The sequence below is a fragment of the Podarcis tiliguerta genome (genome assembly GCF_965153285.1).
Source record: "Podarcis tiliguerta genome assembly, chromosome: 3".
NCBI lineage: Eukaryota > Metazoa > Chordata > Lepidosauria > Squamata > Lacertidae > Podarcis > Podarcis tiliguerta.
This window is the reverse complement of record NC_139536.1, coordinates 59,750,576-59,774,185: the sequence shown is the minus strand read 5'-3', so window position 1 is coordinate 59,774,185 and position 23,610 is coordinate 59,750,576. Positions and strand designations below refer to the sequence as shown.

Here is a 23,610-nt window from a genome sequence, read left to right as displayed (position 1 = left end):
AAACTGTCTGCGGACAAACGGCGGCTCCCTTTTTAAGAATAATTTTTTATTAACCGACCAATCACATCAAATCAAACCAAATTACATAAATTCCAAATTACACAGCCGAATTTTAAATTTTTGTTGGGGGTACCCATATTTCAAGTTCCGAAGGGATCCAATCAACCTCTTGCTTCTTACTGCTGTTTTAATGTCCACAAATCTAACCTTATGATTTAGATTGGATCCCTTGTTTATTCCACGCAGTCCAATTCGCTTTGTTGCGTCTTCAGATACTTTGTGAAAGGTTCCCATTCATCCTTAAAGAGCATGGAGGTATTTTTATACCTTTCTATGTGGATTTTTTTTTAAAAAAAGAAGAGCTTTTCACCAGAAGTGGACAAGAGTGCATGAGCACTATTACCAGACGTTAGTTACCACGTTTCACAAGAGAGAAAATGGAGGTTGGGCTTTTTTGGGAGGTGGGAAACCTAAGAATAACCATTGGGCCCTCAATACCATTAACCACAAAAGCACACATTCTCTCTCTACCTCCTCTAGGTGCCCAAGCATTTTCAGATCAGAACCAGGCTGTGTCTTGCCTTCAGAGACCACCTGGTGAGCCCTTACACTGATGAGTTTAGGGCTCTTTTCATAAATGGATCCAGCCTGTCCTCCGCTTATTAGAATGGTGAAGCTTTTATGTTAATACCTGTGATTTATGCAGAGTAGGGACTCTACCAACCCCCACACTGCTTTCTCTCTTGTTCTGACTCACCGCGGGGGTGGTTTGCTCCAGACCTCCATCTATTGCCTTTCTACCCAACAGTATTGTACTCTGAACCAAGTTGTTGAAATGTGGATATACCTCCAGCATGTGGTGACCGGTGGAAATAGGTACTTGGCATTATATGGGCTGCCCTAAACAAAATGGCTAGCTTGTGCTTTGATGAGGAACCAACGGAAGTAGGGATTTGGTGGTAGAGGCCAGCCACCGAAACACCACCACACACACAAAATCCCACAAACAAGTTTCCATACCCCCAGTGACTGGATGTTGACCAGGTTAGCTCCACTCGGTGAATTTTCTGTGGAATGGGTAAATCCAGAGTAAATGAAGGAAAAGTACACAGGCTGCAATTTGGATAAACATGACGCCACATGAGAAGCCTCTGAGCATGAGCCGTACTGCTTCCACAAATAAAGGGAGAAAAAAAGAAGTCTCTTCTGTGCTGATTCTTACAAATGTAAAGTTCCCCACCCTCAAAATTTTAAAGAATTTTCTCATGTATAATGTACTGTTGAAAGCTGGCCGGAGTGGCTGGGGAAATAATAAATTATTATCATTATCATGTCTACCCTTTTTTTTTTTTTTACTTCTTCACCCCACCCCCAATTTAATCCCCCCTAAAGCCCCTGCAAATGTGCCAAAAAACTTCCACCCAGAACTTTCAACACAGGACTCATTTAATGCAAAATGTATCCCAGAATCTTCCACATGATGCACAAGTTCCTATTGTGGGCATTATGTCAGAAGCAGCTGATAAAACAGCAAGCCAGGCAATGAGGCAGTAGGTGAGACTGATCAATGCGGCTATTTTTAGAGAGAGTTCAGAGTCAGACAGACCACATTGTGCCCCCGCACCAACAATTAGCCCACCTCAGAATTCTCTAGTTATTTTTAAAATGCTTCTGTGACCACATATGCTCCAGCCCACTCAAAACCTCCTCAATGCTTAACCAGGGGGAAAACCTTGTCAACCACTATATTTCTCTCAAAGGGCTTCCAGCGTGTTTCCCCACCTCATTTCTCTCATATATGATTTCTAGTACTCCCACCCTGACGTGATCAAAATACATTGGGAGGAGGGGAAATTCCATCCTGTCTGATGATACATAGTAGTGCTATGAATTTCGATAGGAGGTGCCTTTACCTTAAGCTTGCAGAAGTTGATAAGGCAGACCTGAGATTCGTGATGAGGAACCAGTAAAGACTGAATGACTTTAAAGAAAAACCACAAACACATAGTGTTTAAAGGCTAGGATAGGAGATGAGTATGAACAAAATTGAAAGTTTGGTTTGGATAACCAGGTCTAATAGACAATACTGGGGCAGGTATGTTGGTAATGTCTCTGATTTACTAATAAAAATAAGCATTCCTGAGTGGAATACCACAGCAATTAACAACCATTTTAATGTGTGTATATGGGCGCTTTAGAGTTTGACAGCTCTTTTATAAAGTTCTGAATCACATTTTTTTAAAGAAATGAAAACAGGATTTAAATAACTGTCATGACTATACAAACAGGGCATACAATCCACCTATACTTTGAAACTTTTAAAGCTTTACTAACAGAAACTTCTTCAAACAGACAAAATAACAAATACAGTATGTTACATCCAAATAGTTGCATAAAATCATATAGTTATCCAGGCATAGGTTCAGATTCATACAAATATAAAATTACCCCAAATAGACCTAAAACCTCCACACACAGACTCCGTTAGCCTGCATTCCAGTCTGAAGCTGTTCTTCCTTGGCTGGATCTAGACACATAAAAAAAAACGTTTCAGGAAAAACGCATCGTAAACCTCATAATGAGAAATCACATTGCTGAAAGACGGAACTCTACAGTGCCATCTGGTGCCACAGTGTTATAATGCATTTAAAAAAGGTAAAGGTAAAGGACCCCTGACAGTTAAGTCCAGTTGCGAACGACTCTAGGGTTGTGGCGCTCATCTTGCTTTACTGGCCGAGGGAGCCAACTTTTGTCCACAGATAGTTTTTCTGGGTCATGTGGCCAGCATGACTAAGCCGCTTCTGGCGAAACCAAAGCAGCGCATGGAAACGCCGTTTACCTTTGTGCCAGGTACCTATTTATCTACTTGCAATTTGACATGCTTTCGAACTGCTAGGTTGGCAGGAGCTGGGACCAAGCAACGGGAGCTCACCCCGTCATGAGGATTTGAACCGCCGACCTTCCGATCAGCTCAGTGGTTTATACCACAGCGCCACCCGAGTCCCATAATGCATTTTAAAAGCTTTTAAAAAAACAAAAAACCTTATGTAGTTGAGTCCCTGGAGAGGCATGATTTGCACACCTTTCCTCTACAACGGCTTGAGAACAAAGACAACTCCCTCAAAAATGAGATTTGCAACTGAATAACCCTCCCATGTGATCTAAGTTAAATATCATGTGAGAGAGCAGCAGAGATACATCAACAGTTAATTATCACCCTGTTAGGTAGTCAGAGAGCTCTGATGGAATTTTCCATGTCCCTTTAGCAATACACATACAGAACCACTTTCCATTTCAATGTAATGTACAATTAAACAATTATACTGGCCCTTTAATTAGTGAAATGCTAGAGATTGGAGGATCTAAGGCAGACCTGATGGCAGGTAAAAGAGTTTAGCAAGCAGTAGGAATGGGAGAGGAAATTGATTCAGTTTGCATTTAAATTGGGCATCTTAAGGGAAACTTGCTTTGCAAAAATCTGTATTAGGCAACAAATTTATACCTTGGGAGAAATATGCCCTACAAACTGGTGTATTACCATGAAAACTTTAAAAAAAACATACTGATGACTGATGCAGAAATACAGACAACTGAACACAACATTGGAAAGATGAGAAACCAAGAAAAACAAAACTGACAGATTTGCCCATACCTGGCAAGCCTGGTGTGCTCTGGTCCATGGGGTCACGAAGAGTCGGACATGACTAAACAACTAAACAACACCAAAGCAAGCAGTGAAATGATGACAGTCATCCGAAGAAGTATAAACTATATATATTAGCTGGCCACAGAGCCTAGAACTTGCCGATCAGAAGGTCGGCGGTTCGAATCCCCGCGACGAGATGAGCTCCCGTTGCTCGGTCCATGCTCCTGCCAACCTAGCAGTTCGAAAGCACATCAAAGTGCAAGTAGTCAAATATCTACTGCTCTGGCGGGAAGGTAAACGGCGTTTCCGTGTGCTGCTCTGGTTCACCAGAAGTGGCTTAGTCATTCTGGCCACATGACCTGGAAGCTGTACAGCGGCTCCCTCGGCCAATAAAGCGAGATGAGCACCGCAACCCCAGAGTCAGCCACGACTGGACCTAATGGTCAGGGATCCCTTTACCTTTACCTTTACCTTTAGGTCTCTCTCTCTTTCTCTCTCTCTCTCAGTCAGAGAAGGTACATACTGTGTCTGTTTTAGTGCCTGAGGCAGAAAAATTTCTACCCTTGAGTTGAATTAAATTGGCATTTAACTGTACCACAGAACAGACTGACTGAGATTGCTAGCTTGCCAGCCTTTAGAACTGGCCCTGTCAGCTTTTCCAAGGGACACCCAGATTACTGTTTATTTATTTGCGTTAACTACTTAGAACCGGGGTTGCCAAACTGAACATCATTCAGATGGTCCACAGCACCCTTGTAAAAAAATACAGCACAGCACATAACAATTGCTACATGAGGTAGGGGGGGGGATTAAATGGTCCCGCAAATACCCTCAGCAAGTTTCAAGTGACTTAAGAGTGTGACAAGATTTTGGGTTCTTTGGGGCATGATTGACAACTCTTCACACGGTCTTGATTTTACTGCTCAGTATTACTTATTTTGAAAACCTGAACATCCCTCTGCATTTACGCAGTCATCCATTTCCACACCTGTATGTGGTTCTGAGAAAATGAAAAGCAGAAATAGTTTTGTCCTGTTATTCCCTTAGCAATCCAATCTGCTGTTTCCTTGTTGTTGCTTTTTTAAAAAGCCTCTTGATATGTTATGAAAAATGACTGGAAGATTCACACTATTAATAATAATTGGGCAAGTCCCCCCCCCCAAAAAAAATAGTGGTTTTATTTATATGCAAACAAAGAAAAAACATTTAAGTCTTAAATACATGTTTCAATGTAATTGGACCACATGACTCAGTCTACATGATGTAATCCCTGATACCGTTTCCCTCTTTTGCAATCCCAGAATGAAGGCAAGGAATTGATGGGCTCAGAATACCTTTCCACTGAGTAAGGAAAAGGAAACCAAATGTAAAACCCTGTATGTGACTAGTACTGAATCATGCCTTTAAGATTTATCCAGGCAAAAGGCTTGCAAGTATCTGAACACAGGCAAATAACCCAGAGGTCTCATCGAGGGAGAGGTGTGGGGCACCAGGGAGATTGCATGTGGCAAATACACTAACAGAGCCAATCTGGAACTCCATACCAGCCTCTCTGCTAACTCACCTGCCACGTAACAGAGCAGTTCCACACCTCCACCCCACCCTAGAAGCCACTTCTGAAATCCAATACCCTTTACTACACACAATAAATGGACCCTGTGGAGCTGTTCCAGTAATCCCTAGTGAATTGACAAAGTCAGATTCCATTTCAATAAAATATAAGCTTAAAATAGTTAATAAGTTCATTATAAGTTTTTATGAATGTTTGCTTTAAACTGTTTTTAATATTGTATTTTTAAATTGCTGTAATACTCCCAGGAACCTGATGGCGAAAAGCTGGCAAGAGAATTAATAAATAATAATAATAAGTACGCTGCTTATGATATTCTTCTACTTAAATGGTTTCTCATTTTTTTTCTAATTAAAGAAACCCCTTCCGGCAGGGGCCTGACTTTCATAGCCTTTCCCTTGGATGATGTTGTGGATACAGGCAAAATAAAATGGGCAGAGGGAAATGTTTTGAGCCTTGTTAAGCATATTTTTTGTTTCATAGAGGAACTAATTATTTGCGCGTTAACCACCCAAAGTCTATAAAGACTCATGTTGATGTACAGCAAACTGGGGTTGTCAATGGTTACTCAGACTTGCTTTTGGCTGTTCTCTATTGGAATATACCCGACAAGAATAGAAATTTGCAGTGAATTAAAGTAAGCTTTTCCACATGCTTTCAAGTCTAGAAGTACCCCACCCACCATCGCTGTATTTGAAGAAGTACAAATCACAAAACCTTGGAAACCAAGTTTTTAAGGTGTCCAACCTACAGCTTCTTTCCTTCCCATTCCTTCAAGTTATTTTTGTGACAATGGAAAATAATGAGCTACTGTACTTGCAGATACATGGGGGGGGGGGGCGCGTAGCATGGGGACCAGGGGGCAGTGGCCCCGGGTGCAAAATTCTGAGGGAGTGCAACCCAGCACGCACACCCACCCACCCCGACACTGGCTTCCACAGGGATCTCCATCATGCCCTGGCAAAGGTGACAGAGCATCCCGTTTTGGGGATGCCACTGCCACCAAGGCCCCATCCCAGGCTCCTCATCCTTGCCTGCCTGCCTGCTGACCTGCCACCAGAGGTCTCTGGGCCCAGAGCCTGGCCTATACTGGCCTCACTGCTGCGTCCCTGGCAGAGGCTGGCAACCATGGAGGCTCTGCACAGGCTGGGCAGAGAACTCCATCCACCTTCCTTGTGCTTCCAAGGGCTAGCCTGTGCCGAGGCCAGCCCCCTCACTGAATGGCTGCCTGGCAAGCGCTGGCTTGCTCCTCACTCTGCAGACCACACTCCTCGTGTGACGGTGGGAGCAGCCCAGGCCCATAGTGAGTAGGCACGGACGGTGGGAGGCAGGCAAAGGTGCAGCCTTGCTCAGCCTGATGCTCCTCTCCATGGGCATCAGGGTGATTTGCCCACCAAGGACTGCGTCAGCCTGCTGGTCTGCCCCCTGCATCAGCAGGCAAGTGGGGCAGCACAGCCTGGCTTTGCTCCAGTGGGGGATCACTCCGGTAGTGGTGGCTTGCCTGCCCCGTGTACCTGCAACCCCCTCTATGCTACTGGAATGCAGTGACTGCTGCACCAGAATCCCAGGCTTTGGTGCTATGCAAGTAAGCTGCAGTTCTATCCAGTTCACATTTAAACACAAACCCACCCAATTCACACTTTCCAAAACCACATGTGAACTGAAACAGAGCCATCTTTCAAAGTTCATACTTCTCCAAATTTCTCAATGCAATTCTCTACATAAGTAATGCATAAAAAAACCCCCTGCATATACCAGTCAGTGTCGATTGTACTGAGTTAGACAGGCCAATGGTATGATTCAATATAAAGCAATCTCTTGGGTTGATTGTGTGTGTCAAGGAAGAAAGCCAACAGAGAGAGACAGGCAGGTGTGGGCTGATTTTTCTTCCAATAAGTGCCCTCAAAAATTTACTCACTGCTATTAGGTAACATTCATTTGGGCCCACAGTAACTTAGAACTCAGAACTGACATTTTAGTCCTCATGCCAGGAACCTTGCAATCAAAGGATGTACTGAACTATATTTAGTCATCTGTAACATGAAGCCAACTGAGGCTGCAAATGTCACAGAGGGCTGACCTTCTTAACTCTTTTTCCTCTGTGGATTTCCCGCTAAAAATTATGTACCCAAGCTGCTCCTTCCCCCAGTTTGAGAAAAATATACTCGTATCCATTCTCTCCTGGAGAGAAAAACAGTTGGTGGGGTGATAGCTAGGCAGAGCCAGCCCACCTATAAGGCAAGATGAGGCAGCTACCTTGGGCAGCAGGCTTCACAAGAGCAGCACATCCATCCTCCGACAAATGCTTTGCCCCCTGCTGCTGCACACTCCTGGAGGCTGGATCTGCTGCCTCTTCAGCAGCCCCCCCCCCTCCACCCCCACTGCCATACTCCCTCTTAGTGAATACATTGATTTTCTGCTCACTATACAGGTATAGTATCCATGGTAAATTCTGGTCTCCTCCCACCCCTAGGGAGGAAATGGCAGGGGCTGCGCTCTGGGGTCTTGTGCGGTCTGCACCTGTCCATCATGATTGAGAGCAGGCCTGTTTTTGCCTTGCAATTCCCACTTCAGCTGCCAGGTAAGGTTGATCTGAATCATCTGCTACAGAATACTGCGTCCATATCTACATTTGGTGAAAGGAGGGCCCAAGGAAAATCCTGCTGACACTTAACTTAGGAGCTAAATGGGTGCATCCATACAGGGGCATTATGCCACACAAGATCCAATGAGTCTGCGTGCAGATTTGAGCAAGAGTGTCCACACATGAGCAGTTTAGATTTTCAGCCTTGGATATGTGTAAAGCTGTTTCCCACCCACACAAGGTATTCTTCCTTGATGGAGAGGTTGCACTCAATTTCCACTTCCCCACCCTTCAGTGTTGTTTCTCAAGCATGTCTCAAGCTATTTCTGTGACTATGCATTCATACCTTTTCATAGCTAGGGAATGCACCGTACAGGAAGATCGAATCATAAATTCATTTTATGCACATTTCCCTGAAAAGGAATGCTTTTTCTCTCTCTGTGCACATTGGCAAACTGTAGATAAGCACTCCAGCCTTCTTTTTACCCTAAAATATAGATTTTGTCATTCCTGATCTGCTGTGAAGGGAATGTCATTCACCCCTTCCCACTCTAGGGCAGCTGCCATTCCTTCCTCCTAGCCCCATCTGTAGTGCCAGTTCTGTGGTAATGTTTGGATGATGGTGGTAATAATCCAAATTTGGCCTCCATCTCCTCCTCCGAGTGTGTACCTCTCTTCAACACACACACACACACACACAGAGAGAGAGAGAGAGAGAGAGAGAGAGAGAGAGAGCGCAGTAGGGAGCATCTTTGGGCTGTTTTGCCAGGTTATTTCAATGGGCCAATGTTTTTTACTATTAAAATTATTTAATTATTTGTCACTCTAAAAAACAAACAAACTCAAAGCACTTTACAGCAATTACTTCCGTTTTGTGCAAAAGGGATGCATGAAAAGACAATGAACAGTCTTTTCACAAGCTCACAAGGAGCAGCTATGAGGTGCTGAGTGGGCACCCTATATCTGAATTGGCGAGTGTTGCCAATTCTATGCATGCAGAAGTAGTTCAGCTTGATATTGATATTTAATATACCTGTCTTCCTCATGAGCAGATCTGCACAAAGCAGGCGTATCAAAAATAAAATTTTAATGTAGATGTGCCTTCAGCAAGTCCTGCAAACAGGCAATCTTTTCCTTTGGGCTGCTAGAAAGAAAATGACTGCATTGTGCACAGGCAAAAAGCAAATGAAAGTAGCGGGTGTGGTGACAGAGAGCACCCAACAATTTACATGCATATCTATAGTTGGGCAAAGTACAAATTTATGCGGGACCTCCCTCGCTTTTCAGGTTATGCGAGGATGGGGGTGGGAAGCAGATTCAACGGCGAAAAGTGCAGTTTAGTGTTTGGATGAGGAGACTATCGTGCAGACGCCAAGATAAAAAAACATGCAGGCATGAGTTGTTCTGAATCCACATTAAACTGTCATGTGGATGCACCCAAAGTTATTGTACTTAGGGGTGCCATTTCAGATTTCAGCAGGTACTGGAGCAAAATTTAAAGGCCTCCTCTTAGGTTTAATTTCATAAGAGCAGTGTTATGTAGCCTAAGAGCATTACTTATGTACACCTTATAATAACTACTGCTATCAGTGTAAGTCAAATAACTGAAAGAGTATGTGCCTTTGGCATGCATATCTAGGACATTTTTAAATTTTAAATTATTTGTTAGAATATGGACTAAAAATGTGGAATGTGCTCCCACTTGATATTAAACAGGTGCCAAAGGTTGTGCGTTCCTGCGCATGTCAAAGGCATTCTTAATCAGACAAGACCTCCTGGAGTGGTGATATCAACCTTTTATTTTGATTTCGATGTTCAATGCAGATTTATGAATTGAACATTTAAGCTGCTGTGTTGAACAAATGTTTTCTGTACAAGATTTTGTGCACCTCTTTTTTGCGTTGAGAAGTTAATCATTTTGTAAATCAATAAATAAATGCCATGACATGAGTGGAAATGTTTACACTTCCGTGTGCTGCTTTCCGGAGAACTTGAGTAATCTTTTAAAGCTGAGGTGGGGAACCTCTTGCCTAGGAGGTCCAGTGCAGCCCAAGAGGCCATTTCCCCCAAATTATGCACACCCATCGGCTGATTTCTCTGATGGCATCAGCTGATGTGCAAGAAGACAGGGTTTAATATTGCATTGGCCACACACCCTGTTCCCCTAGTGAATACTACTGCACAGAAAATCAGCAGGAGTTAATTCCCACTCATAGGGATGCAGGTGGCGCTGTGGGTTAAACCACAGAGCCTAGGACTTGCTGATCAGAAGGTTGGCAGTTCGAATCCCCAAATGGGTGAGCTCCCGTTGCTCGGTCCCTGCTCCTGCCAACCTAGCAGTTCGAAAGCATGTCAAAGTGCAAGTAAATAAATAGGTACCGCTCCAGCGGGAAGGTAAACGGCGTTTCCGTGCGCTGCTCTGGTTCGCCAGAAGCGGCTTAGTCATGCTGGCCACATCACCTGGAAGCTGTATGCTGGCTCCCTCAGCCAATAAAGCAAGATGAGTGCCGCAACCCCAGAGTCGGTCAGGACTGGACTTAATGGTCAGGGGTCCCTTTACCTTTACCATAGACTAATGAGGGGATTAGAGCCCTTTGCAAAGGAGCTGTTGAGGTGGTTCACACTTTTCTCCTTTAAGCCAGTGGGCTGGTGGCAGTAGGGTAGGGAAGAGCAGTCTTTCCTACCACCCAACTACCACTGTCTAACCACTTAAAGATAAAAAGCTAAGCAGGATCTCCTCCCCCCCCCCAACGCCATATCGGCTGATGCAATGGGAGAGCGATCCTGCTTGGTCTGGGTGCAGGAGTGTTTATATATTTGGACTTCATAAAAAAATCGCAATGGTTGTGTAATGGTTCTAGGGGTTGCTCGTGCGTAGGTTGCCGTTACTCCTGGCTAGGTTGCCTGGTTGAACCCTTTCTGTCTGGACAGCCTCAAGTTCCGTGGCTGCCTCAGTCACTGGCAGAATCCGTCAGTGGGCGTTTCTTAAACCTCTTCCAGCATAAAAGCTGTTTGACGCCCAGTCTCCTCCCCCTTTGCCTGCACGGAAGTTTTCTGCGCAAAGTGGGTATGGGCAGCGGAGTACTTGTGCGCTCTCCGCTGGTCTCCTGCGAAGAGTCCTGGAGCCACCTCTCCGATTCCCCCATCTGCCCCCCCCCCCCGTCTCCACTGGTGTTACGCTGATTTCCTTCCCCAGCGGATGGGCTACCTCTCTCCCTACTGGGACCCTCTCCACCATCCCTCTGGAGCCTCCTCTCCGCCTCCCGCTCCGATGGCAGTTCCCTGACAGGTTGGTATCTGATGCGGATAAATACATATTTATCAGCTTTCTCCCTGTCCAGTTTATATGGCAACTCTGACCCAACTCAATGAACCTCTCTGTAAACATGCCATGTCATCCATGTTGCAAGACAAACTGGTCAAAACCAAGTGAGAGTGACAAGGTTGAGCATAAAAAGTGACATGTCCAAGAAAGACTTTGTCAAACTTGCATTGATGAGAACAAGTGCCATTTCACCAATGACCTAAAAGAGGCTTACTGGAACAAAGACCCTCAAATTTTCAGCAAAATTTCCCAGGAATTAAAGAAGCAATTTTGTAGCTCGTGAATCTTCCACCAGAAAATGCACTTTTGTGCAACTTCAATTTGCATAAGAATATTTCAGGCTCGTTCAGAGGGTTTTCTCCCCCTCCCGCCTCGCTTGCTCAATGTACAGCTAGTGGCTTCCCTTTAAGGAAACACTTAGTCACCTGGTCTTCTTACCCAAGTCTGGCATTCCCCTTTAGGAGAAGAAAAAAACTGTAACAGTGCATATGTCTGTGTGTGTTTAAACAAAAAGTAGCAAAAGTCAGCTTGCATGCTGTTTATACTATATTCTAGGTTCCATCTCTGCATGCATGTATATGCCCTGTTGATATTTGCTTACAGAGGCAGGAGCTAGGCAAACACTCAAAATGTAGAATCTGTAACATGCACACATGCATGTATGCAAGAAAGCAGTAGTGGCCTTTTCCTTAAGCGCTTGCATAATGGCCTGAGGATTTTACCACAACGTTCACAACAATTATAGAGGGCATCTGTTATTTGTTGTGCAAGATGAAATGCAAGTTTTCTTTACCCTCAATTCTGAAGCGTGTTTCCTTTGCATGCATCTGTTAAGGAAGGCACACAACTTTTCTGCTGTTTAAATAATTATCAGACTCAAACAGCTTTGCCAGCAACAAAAAATAAAAATAGATAACTGACTCCTTATGTGACTTATGTTATTAGGATCAAAGAAAGCAGCCTGGCACCATCTGATCTACGGGCAAGCTGACAGAGGCAAACATCTGGAGGAAAAGATTTGTCATACTGGAGGGGAGGGGAATGTAAAATCCTTGTAATCCTTTTTTAAAAAGCAAAAGTACCGTAATTGGAGGAAGGGTTTGTTAGTATGAACACACGCCTCAGTTTATCTGTATGGGAAAGAATTTAAATATTTTAAAACCTTGTGTGCCTCAAGGGAATGGAGTAGGGAATTGCCTGTTTTGGATGCATATTTATGTCAGAGTTTCAGCAAAACAGAACACAGGAAGAAGGAAAAGCTCTTATCTCCCCACTCCCATGCTCCCTTGGGTGCAGCCCAGTTTAAGCTGGCTCCTACTCCAGCTTTGTTTAAGCAAAGACAAAAGATTTACTCCTGACACCAGTGCAGGAGGGTCTATTAGAACAACCAGTGCTCAGCCCTTCAAGTGAAATGCCCAGCAATTTAAAAAAAAAACACGTTTCCATATATTTTCAAAGCCTTCAAATCCCAATGTGTCTGCAAGCCATACACCCCGACAGCTGCATATTCAGGGTGGAATCCGACACAGCACTAAGTTCCTTAAGCACAAACATTTCTGCTTGCCTGATGGAATGGTCAGCCCTCTCCAAAAAACATCTAGAACTGCTGGGATTGGCTCAGAGGGCTAGAGGTGGCATGTAACAAACTTACACAGCCTTGTGGAAACTCATGAGACATAACCACAAGGTTCTGGTCTGCTAAAATTTCCATGGAACTTTTCACTACATTTGGGTTATTAATGGTGTTTTTTTGCTCAGATTCCAGTGTTGCTTCTGCCATAGCAAGTTTCCTTGCATTGAGCAAACTTCCCTTTGCCGTCTCCCAGCCTAAAGTTCGGTTTGTTGCTGCCTTGGGCTCCTTTGAGAGAAAGGACAGGATATGCAATAATAATCAATAGCATTTTGCTGTAACTCTTAAGAAGAGCCAGTGTGCCAGTATGGTTTAAGACTAGGACTTGGAAAACGAGGGCTCAGATGAACCCCAGGCATGTAACCTTCCGTCATTCTGTCTGATTGTAACCTTCCTCATGGGGTCCATGAAGGAAAGGTGGGGGCATAAATGTAATAATAAATAAGGCACCAATTTCAGTAGGGACTATAATAAAAATTTAAAAAAAACACAAAGAAGGCTGTCAGGAAACACATGCAATGAAAGAGCTAGAAGTGAGCTAGAGTTATATTTATCTACAATGGAACTGAAGAATGCATATTGGAAAATGGTAGATTTTTTATTTTAAAATATTAGTATTAGGAGTGCCCTAGGTTAATATTAACACATATGCTTAAGTTTTAATTAGTATAGGCAAATATCTGTCCAAGATCAGCAAGCTCAAAGGAAAATAAAGCCACTTGAAAAACCATGTGCTGCCTGAGATTTGTCTTTGTACTATACAGGATGTAGAAGTCAGTGGGGCAGTGGGGGAGACAAAGGGGTCGGTCTTCCAGGATATGAGTTTAATTGAAGAAAGCAGTTGTATGACACAGTGCCGAAAAATTCCCTGTATATATTCATTCTGAGTAAGTAAATATCGTCTCTGCCAGGCATCCTGTATAATGTGTTTATAAATGGTTGAACCATCATTCATCACACAGTGACAAAGGGTGTGTCCTTATAGTCACAAAGAACAGTACCAAAGCATTCCTCATGTTGTTGGTTTTTTTATTTTAAAAATCCATATTTGCTTGCAACATATAAATTACATATAAAACAACACTGGCATTCTCCCAGTAAAATTGTGGCAAGTATGAACAGGCCACCTTGGTAGGCTCTGAAAATCTCATTCTTTGATGCTGCTGTTCAGATGGATAACCTCAAGGAGAACAATTGATGTGCTGTATGGATTTGAGCTCCTGCCAACCTAGCAGTTCAAAAGCATGTCAAAGTGCAAGTAGATAAATAGGTACCGCTCTAGCGGGAAGGTAAACGGTGTTTCCGTGTGCTGCTCTGGTTCGCCAGAAGCGGCTTAGTCATGCTGGCCACATGACCCAGAAGCTGTACACCGGCTCCCTCGGCCAATAAAGTGAGATGAGCGTCGCAACCCCAGAGTCGGCCACGACTGAACCTAATGGTCGGGGTCCCTTTACCTTTACCTTATGGATTTGAGAGTAAAGGAAAATGAGTGGTTTCCAGACATGGTTGATCCCAGCTCTCTCTCGGGAGCCTATAACCAGGGACTGAATGTGGGAAAGCCTTGCTGAGTTGAAGTTCCATGTGTGGCCCTTGATATTATGGCAGGGACCCTACAACAGCCTGTTCCTTTGCTCATGTGGTTAAGCTCTTGTTCTGCAGGGTTTGGTTTCTATTCCTGCTGTAAGTAAAGTGCTAGTTGCCAGCAGCACACACCCTAAAATAAACTTTGCCTGGGAAAAGTCACATCAACCTGGGAAGAGGACTAACGTTCATAAAACTGCACTCAGCATGTATGCATTGCAGGATTACTCACCCAGATATACCAATGAACACATCCTGTATGCAGTTTTATCAATGCTATTAGCCCTCTTCCTCACATTCGGGCTCATACCAACAGGTTGGACTAAGGAAGTTTGAACTTAAAGGAGCAATTACCTAAGTTGCACTTTCAAAAATAAAACAAGAACTGAAACTGAAGCAGCCATTGAAATTTGCAGATCTCTGAATTTCACAATGCAGTTCTTTGGCCAAGTCATGTGTAAAAAAAAATGCATTATCAACAGTGTGCATAAAAATGTGTATCTTATTGAAAATAGCATGTATTATGATTAGGGAAAATACAAAGGAAATACAAAGATACAAAGGGGAAATGTGCTTTAGCATGGATAAATCCACACTTAAATGGCTGATGAGGGCTTAAAAAGAAAGAAATTCACAAATTGATGTGTAAATGTGGAGACTGGAAAAAATGAGAAACAGAGAGAATCCAAAATTGTCAGATACAGCCATCCCTACTCACAGGTATGACAACCCCATAATGTGTGGCAAGAGGTTCTGTCCTCCACCATCCTCATATTGGGACTCACATCTGCAAAGTGTGTCTGTGTAAACTGCAAAATGATTGGCAACCTGCCCCATGTGGGTGCCCGTTGCAGACACTTCAACCAGGGGTGGCACATCCCTTTTCGCCGCTTGAGATCTCACCCAAAATGGATGTGAACTTGCCGGAAATTGGCACTGATGGCAGCAGCAGTCCTCCGCTGCTGCTGGAGGTGGCAGTGCAGGTGGAGCATCTGTGGGGTGTGCTGCCCGGAGGGCTTCTGCCACCTGAAGCAGCGGCCTCATCCTGCCTAATGGCTGGGCTGGCTCTGACGTCAACACATAGAGATTGGAGGCGGGGTCTGTTGCCGCTCACTCATTGTACATGCTGATAAGTGCTCTTTTTCGAATGAAGAGGGCAATTGCCTCCCTAGAAGATTTAATGGCTTCTGTGCACAAACCTCCAAATCACAAGGTTATAGAGACCTAGTGCTAGAAAAGGCACTGTGAGCCCTTTCGCGTAGCCTGCATGTTCATGGTGTGCAGAGGGTGTAGAAAGAGTTCTTCAACTTCATCTTGGCATTCCAGCCAACACTATTTAATTTTTCATCACACTGGTAACCAATGTGTGTGAGTGTGTTGTGGGGGACGGTAGGACTCAACAGTGAGAAGAATTGTGATTGGTGGGGAGCAAAGGACTTACAGTGGTACCTCGGGTTAAGTACTTAATTCATTCCGGAGGCCCGTACTTAACCTGAAACTGTTCTTAACCTGAAGCACCACTTTAGCTAATGGGGCCTCCTGCTACTGCTGTGCCGCCAGAGCACGATTTCTGTTCTCATCCTGAAGCAAAGTTCTTAACCTGAAGCACTATTTCTGGGTTAGCGGAGTCTGTAGCCTGAAGCGTATGTAACCTGAGGTACCACTGTATTGAGTGCTCCATGACAGCGGATATTGCTACTCACTTTTGTTTCTGTTGCTATTTTTATTTGACTTTGTTAATGATGGAGCATAGAAGCTTGTGACCACCTCCTACATAACAACAGGGTTAGCCTGGAGTTGTAGGCAGCGTAAGATAAAATCCCATAATAAGCATTTGAGCACATGTCCACAAACTCCTCTTCTAACGATGTTTTTATATCTTGATGGCACACTTATCTGTCTGAATGAGCTTTCATGCCAGGCCACACATCTGGGATAAAATCCACGCAGGCTGGCTGCCTCCCTCCACTCCCACGTTAAACTGCAGAAATGAACGAGTCAGATAGATCGCTCAGCCAGCCTTTTCCTGAGTCATTAAATACCGTATTTTTTGCTCTATAAGACTCACTTTTTCCCTCCTAAAAAGTAAGGGGAAATGTGTGTGCGTCTTATGGAGCGAATGCAGGCTGCGCAGCTATCCCAGAAGCCAGAACAGCAAGAGGGATTGCTGCTTTCACTGCACAGTGATCCCTCTTGCTGTTCTGGCTTCTAAGATTCAGATATATTTTTTCTTGTTTTCCTCCTCCAAAAACTAGGTGTGTCTTGTGGTCTGGTGCGTCTTATAGAGCGAAAAATACGGTAAATGTCTACAAGTAGGCAGAAGCAGGGAAGGTGGGGGCAGAAAATGAATGAAGTTTGCCTTCGCAGTTTGCATTTTGTGGGCTCTGCAGGTGTTGTTGTCTCATTTGCTGAAAGATCCATTATTCTGACACCTCCCTTTTATGTCTGGTGAAGGCGCTGGTAAGACATTTGCTAACAGGATTTAAGAGATATGAAGCTCTAAGCGTACTTTGATATGGCAGCTTCCCACAGCAATGGCAGTGTCAAACATGAAGTGAGGGAGGAAGTACCCCTTGCAAAAAGGACCAGCTGCTTTGTGGAGATACAGTTGCTGTTTTTGCAGCACAGTTCATACACCAGCTAGCCCATTTCAGCCAGCAACAATCCACACAGAAGTGGCACCACACCAGGTGAACCCATGTTCAAAATCAGTTTGACTGATTGTTGCTCAGTATGACAGATACAACCTTAGGATTCTCAGAAAGACATTACAGTGGTACCTCAGGTTACATACGCTTCAGATGACATACGCTTCAGGTTACAGACTCCGCTAACCCAGAAATAGTACCTCAGGTTAAGAACTTTGCTTCAGGATGAGAACAGAAATTGTGCTCCAGCAGTGCGGCAGCAGCAGGAGGCCCCCATTAGCTAAAGTGGTGCTTCAGGTTAAAAACAGTTTCAGGTTAAGTATGGACCTCCGGAATGAATTAAGTACTCAACCCGAGGTACCACTGTACTCATTCAATCATCCAGTTTTGCTCTTCATCCTTCCTCTTCCAATATACCAGTGGTTTTCCACCAGTGTGCCATGGCACCCTGGGGTGCCTTGAATGATGGTTAGGGGTGCCACAGGCAACACTGGCCTCTGTCCCTCTTTCCTTCCCTCCCTCCATTGATGCCTTCTCGTGTCTCTGCCTCCCAAACGCTTGTGTGGCTGTTTGTTGCAGCAGTCCTGGCTACAAGCTCCCCAGGCAAATGGTGCCTCTGGGGCTGGCCAGGGAGGAGGCACCTCCCTTTGAGGTGGGGAGGGGGAAGCTCAGAGACCAAGGGCAGTGGTGACGACTGCCCAAAGGACTCCCAAGAAGAGGGAAGAGGAGGCTGAGGGAACACAAGGGAGGGTGTTTGAAAAAGGGTGAGAGTCTGCCAACTCTGCAGGCAACGGGTGACATAACTGGGCTGCTGAGCCCCACAGGGGTGCCGCAGAAAGAATGTAGTTGCTCAAGGGATCTGTGGACTTGAAAAGGTTGAAAACCTCTGCATTAGACCATTCACTCATCAGATAACATATGAGTTCATCCCTGAAGGTCAGCATTCAGAGTTTGCAATAGTTAAGTAATGAGAAATGTGGTTTCTTTTCCAAGAAGTGATTCTGATCCATGGTAGAAATTTTCCCCTCAGGATTGTCAACTTGGGCATACATATATATATATACACACACACACACATATGCTTTTATTGCAAAACTTCTATAGGGCTTCTGTTCAGTTTTTTACTTACTCTTGTTCATCCAGCCACTGGAACATGTGATCAGCACATGATATTGGTCTCAAAAGGCAAGGGAGGAGGGGGTGGCATCAGAATCGGCTGATGTCATATAATATGAGAATAACTCAGTTCAAAAGTTCAGCAATTGGCTCTTACTCAGGAGCCCTGGGAAACATAAATGTGACACAAAAAGTGACCATTGGACAAGCTGCATATTGTTTTCAGAACTGGGTTCATTTCACACAGCCATGGGCACCGTGAAACTAAAAGTAGATAGATATTGCAAATCTGACTTATCGCTCTATACCAGTGGTTCTCAAACTTTTTTCTCTGGGCCACACTTTCAGAAAAAAAATTTGCTTGTGCAACACCAGATTTTTTTTATTGATAAGAAATACATTGGGAAACAGAAAGAAACAACTCTAAGCAGTGTTTGATTTATAACATAGAACACAACTATAATATGATCGTGGGAGATCCAGAAAGTATGAAACAATGCAGTTACATAAGAACATGAATCATTCCCTAAATATCATTATAAACGAGCCTCTTGCATAGGTACCTTAAGTATGTATGCAAACTCAATGAGAGCTGTGCGCTTGCTTTTGCTGGGTAATCTCATTTATAATTAGGTCCAATTAGAGACATACAAACTCTTATCTCATCAATACAAAGTAGTGGGGTAGGAAAGCTAAAAATAATGCCAATATATTTCACATCTGACAACTAATGCGGCCCTTTGGTTTCAGATAGTACATGGGTAGACGAGTCTTAAAAACCTGGGACACAAATTTTCATGGTCCTCTAGCAGCTATGGTGGCTCATTTACCAGAAGTAATGTATTTCGTGTTAATGGTGGAAGTGTATACTTGATTCTGACCAAACTAAGCCTCCTAGAGCAAAATATACATCAGATATTTTGGATATGTATGAATTTCATGTGTTGTTAGGTTTTTTTAAGCAGATCCAAGTCCATGTTCTTCTGCATATTTTATTAATTTGAATTTGTGACTTGCCATGATCTAAAAAGGGAAAATATGGATAACAATAATACAAAATGAAATAAAGAACAGAAAGATTTCAGCTTATCTTACACTCCCTTTACAATCTGGAAACAGAAACTGTACTGTACTCAAAAAGGCAACTTGCTTTTTAATGGATTAATAATAGGCTAAACTTAAGATGTTTGCATGTGTGATCAATTATTAGCTAACTATTACTCAGTTTAAAAGGAATCATCTCTATCTAGCAGGCTTTTCAGTCAGAGTCATCTAAGATTCGTTATTGTGCAATGGTTCCCTATTTCAATATTGCCTTAACCACAGCTTGTGTAAACCCATGGCGCACACAAGATACAAATGTTAAAGTTAAAACTTTACTGCATGAGAAATAAAATTAGGGAATAGACTTCAGATAATAACAGTGTACTCATATATTGAAAAGCTTACATCAGGCTTCCTCAACCTCGGCCCTCCAGATGTTTTTGGCCTACAACTCCCAGGATCCCTAGCTAGCAGGACCAGTGGTCAGGAATGATGAGGACTCTAGTCTCAAAACATCTGGAGGGCTGAGGTTGAGGAAGCCTGGCTTACATTGTCCAAGTAATGATGAACAAAACTTAAAACATAGTAAGATCAGTGACACAGTAGAGCAGAAATGCAGGGAACACAGTTCCAGGTCTATTTTCAGAGTAGGCGTGATTATGTCATCTGTCAGAGCACCAAGGTAACTGATGGACCCTTCTTGTCCTGACTAGTGAATGAGGTGATAACGAGGCTTTCAAGTTTTACTATTGTTTATGAAAGATTAGCATGGAGGAAGTCAGAGAATCGACAATCTTTTGGACACCGCAACAGACCCATTATCAGGATTAAAATCCTCTTGGGAAAGGGATTTAAATATCTGTATAGAAAACAAACAAACAAACAAATATTTCTATAGAGGACCTAGACTAGAAAGCACTTTGGAATTCTAAGCTATACAAATCAGTTCCTTCACATGTGGGAGACTGTTCCTTAAACATTTTACGGTACACTGATGGCAATGCACACTCAGTCAACAACCTTGTATTACTTCTAGTACATCACTGAATTGCTGGAGAGGTTGTGAAAATATAGGAGCTTTTCCCCATCTCTGGTAGGAATACCCGCCCTTTTCTTTATTTTGAAATGAAATTGATTAGGAGGTATCAAATACTGTTTAAAAAACCATTCAAATTTCTCCTCAGTTATCCCTACTAAATATGGGTCATATGAAGGCATTTTGCCGAAAGGAACTGTTGACATGAATGCTGTCAGCTGCAAAGATCTCTACAGCACAATTATTTTTAAAAATATAACTCTATCTTCATGGTATAAAAATCTCTGGAATTTAGTTATTGCAGAAAAAATAATACACAAGTTATGGATCTCTAAGGGATCTCCATATAGTGATCCTTTCTTATCGGCACAATGCAAAACAACAAGCTTTGGTAGCACAAACAAAAATCTGAGACACAAGAAAAAGGTTACTTCTTGTTTCTGTCAAGCACCATGGAAACTCAGACACAGAAACCACAAAGTCCCTTTGACATATCCTTAAGCCATAGATTACAAGGATGATCAAGCAATTTATGTCATAAATGGCCAATTATGGCCTTTTAATTGTCTTATATAGACAATTAGGTCAGAGTTTACCTCAAAGGATAAGCGGTCACAAATATGACATCATTCAACAACCAATAGAACATTTCCATCTCCTAAAGTATCACCATTCTGCAGCAAAAGAATTTCCAAGGTAGACTGCTGCATGACACTGCTAAACTACAATTTATCAACAAATAAATTTAGGGCTCAATAGTAGCACAGGGAGGTCCACACTGGCAGAGTGATGCTGGCATCACTCCATGGGCACAAGACAATGGAGACTGCAGAGCTAGGCGGAGGAAAGGAACAGAGGTCCAATCCAAACACAGACAAGCACCAGCACAGCACAAAGGGGTTTGGATTGCTTTCTCTCTCTCTCTTTGGAAGTTCCTTCATTTCATCTGCCTCCATAGCTTAAATGTTTAAAGAAGTTGGAATTATTTCTGCAAAAGCCTGAGAAAACAGATGCGGAAAAGCTGGATTAATAGGAACATACTGTAACATTCTTTAATTCCTGTATTGTTCATACTGCCTGTTTAACACCTACATTTGTACATGGTAGCTTTGGCGATATCCTGAGGTTGCAGATTTAAGTCCAATGCAGTAAAACAGGGAAGAATCAGTCATCCCTAAAGCAGTGAGAGAAAGAGAGAGAGAGAGAGAGAGAGAGAAAGAGAAAGAGAGAGAGAGAGAGAGAGAGAACATTGCACACACACAATGCAAAAAAGGTACAATATGACAACCAGTGTGTTGCAGTGATCAGAATGTGGGATTGGAACCTATAATGCTAGGATTCAAATCCCTCCTCAGTCATGAAACTCACCAGGTGAGCTTGGGACAGTCACTATGTCTTTGTTTAACCTTCCTCACAGGGTTGTTGTGACAATAAAAAATGAGCAAGGGGAAGAATCACATATGCTACTGTTAGCTCTTTGGAGGCAAGGAGGACTATTTATTCATTTCTTATTACATTTGTATCTCACCTTTCCTCCAAGGAGCTCAAGGTGGTGTCCATAGTACTCCTACTCCCCATTTTATTCTCACCACAACTCTATGAGGTAGGTTAGGCTGAGAGTGAGAACTGGCCTCAGATCATTCAGCGAGCTTCATGGGTGAGTGGCGATCTGAACCTTGGTCTCCCAGGACAACCGAGTCTGACACCCTAACCACTACACCACTCTGCCTCTGATAAACAAACATTTGTGAGTGTGACATAAGAAATATATTTGATTACTGAATCACAATATAATTTATGGTGAATTACATCTAACTATAATTTAAACAGTTTTAGTGAGTAAATACTCATAATGCAATGATGATGAGATATAATCTCACGTTCCAGCACATGCAAAGGATGTTCATCTCAATCTCAATCCAGATGTGCAGGACATAGATAACGGCATGCATTCTGACTCACATCAAAATATGTGACGCTATAAGGATTCGGGGGGGCATTACCATAAATTCATTCTAATTAAGTATGTTTATTATTCTAATTAAATATGAATTGTTATTATCACTTTTCATTTCTGTCCCACTTTTCCTTCATAGGACTCAGGAGAGTCCAACCTATTTTTATCCTCAAAACAGCCCTGTAAGGTAGGTCAAGCTCAAAGACAGTAACCCAAGGTCATGCAGTAAGTTTCAGGACTTATATGGTTTTGAATCCTTCTCTCCTTTATCCAGAACTCTATCTACTATACTACACTGCTTTCCTTATGAGAAAAGTTCTTATTAATGTCTATTACTTTTATTATATGACTAACAGCCTAATAACCTATCCTGCCTCTTGAATTATTTTTGATAGCATTTGATGAACAGGGCTGTTTTGCTCTAACAAGTCAGTATCAAACGTGCCTGGCTCTAACAATAACAAGTCTAGTCATCATCCTATAAGCCGTTCTACTGTAAAAATAAATACATGAATCCTCACTATAAATGGTAATGTACATGTTCACCTTTCAATGTATTGAGGCTTTAGAATGTAGTTGTGCAAGTCTGTAAACCCTGTAGACTCATGATTTGCAATTTGTATAATGACATCTCATTTTAAGCGTTATCTAGGCACTCAGTAATAGCTTCACCTGGCCAGGTTTAACCTTTCCTCTTGACTGCATACAAAGTCATTTCCTTTCTGATACATTTGCCGCCTTCATTTCTCATACCCTCCAGAAATAAAAAGGGATCAGGAAACCTCCATTGTTAATGCTGTGGCTGTATCATAAGTCACATGTGTATCGTGCAATGTTCAAAGATTGCATGTGCTAATTTCACAACCACATCCATGTTACAAGTGTGTAACTGGACTCACATGTGCACAGCCAGCCCTCATGTATCTACTGTACACACTGCTGTGGGATTTAGGATCTTTTGCTGGAGTGCTTTTATGGATGAGTGTTAACCCTTAATCTTATGCCCACAAGAAGCTCACACACAAAGAAATGAAGAAAGTTTGGTTTATTATATAAAACAGGAGTGACAGAATATATAAAAATGCTGCTTTAGACAGCAAGGTTACAGCCTAAGCAGGTAACGAGACAGTTTCACCCGGCGCATCGCACAGTAGTGTGCATTTCTTTGCTTCATTTTTAAAGGCTCACTGTCCTGTGTTCACAACTGTTCTGGCTTCTATAATGGAACTCAGCCTGCCTTTAAAACATGCTGCCATTCTGTTACTTTAATCTTGAAAATATATAAAGAACTGGTCCTTGAGTCTTGCAACGAATCTTGTACTTACAGAGATCTCTTTCACTGCCAAGAAAAAAAATACAAATAAAAATCCCATATGCTACCATTCTGAGAGCTCTGACATATAGAATCATAGAATCATAGAATCATAGAGTTGGAAGAGACCACAAGGGTCATCGAGTCCAACCCCCTGCCAA

At 42.9% G+C, this 23,610-nt stretch overlaps 1 protein-coding gene and 1 long non-coding RNA gene across 2 annotated transcripts in view; one reads left to right on the top strand and one right to left on the bottom strand.

Annotated features, from left to right (window-relative positions):
* LOC310675079 overlaps positions 1–16,476 on the bottom strand; it is a 293,684-nt gene extending 277,208 nt beyond the window's left edge. The window contains exon 1 of the long non-coding RNA XR_014509928.1: positions 16,379–16,476. This is a non-coding gene — a long non-coding RNA (uncharacterized lncRNA). The remainder of the gene's footprint in view (positions 1–16,378) is intronic.
* Positions 1–23,610, top strand: part of SLC35D3 (solute carrier family 35 member D3) — a 297,688-nt gene that overhangs the window by 271,439 nt on the left and 2,639 nt on the right. The gene's annotated exons all lie outside the window — the stretch shown is intronic.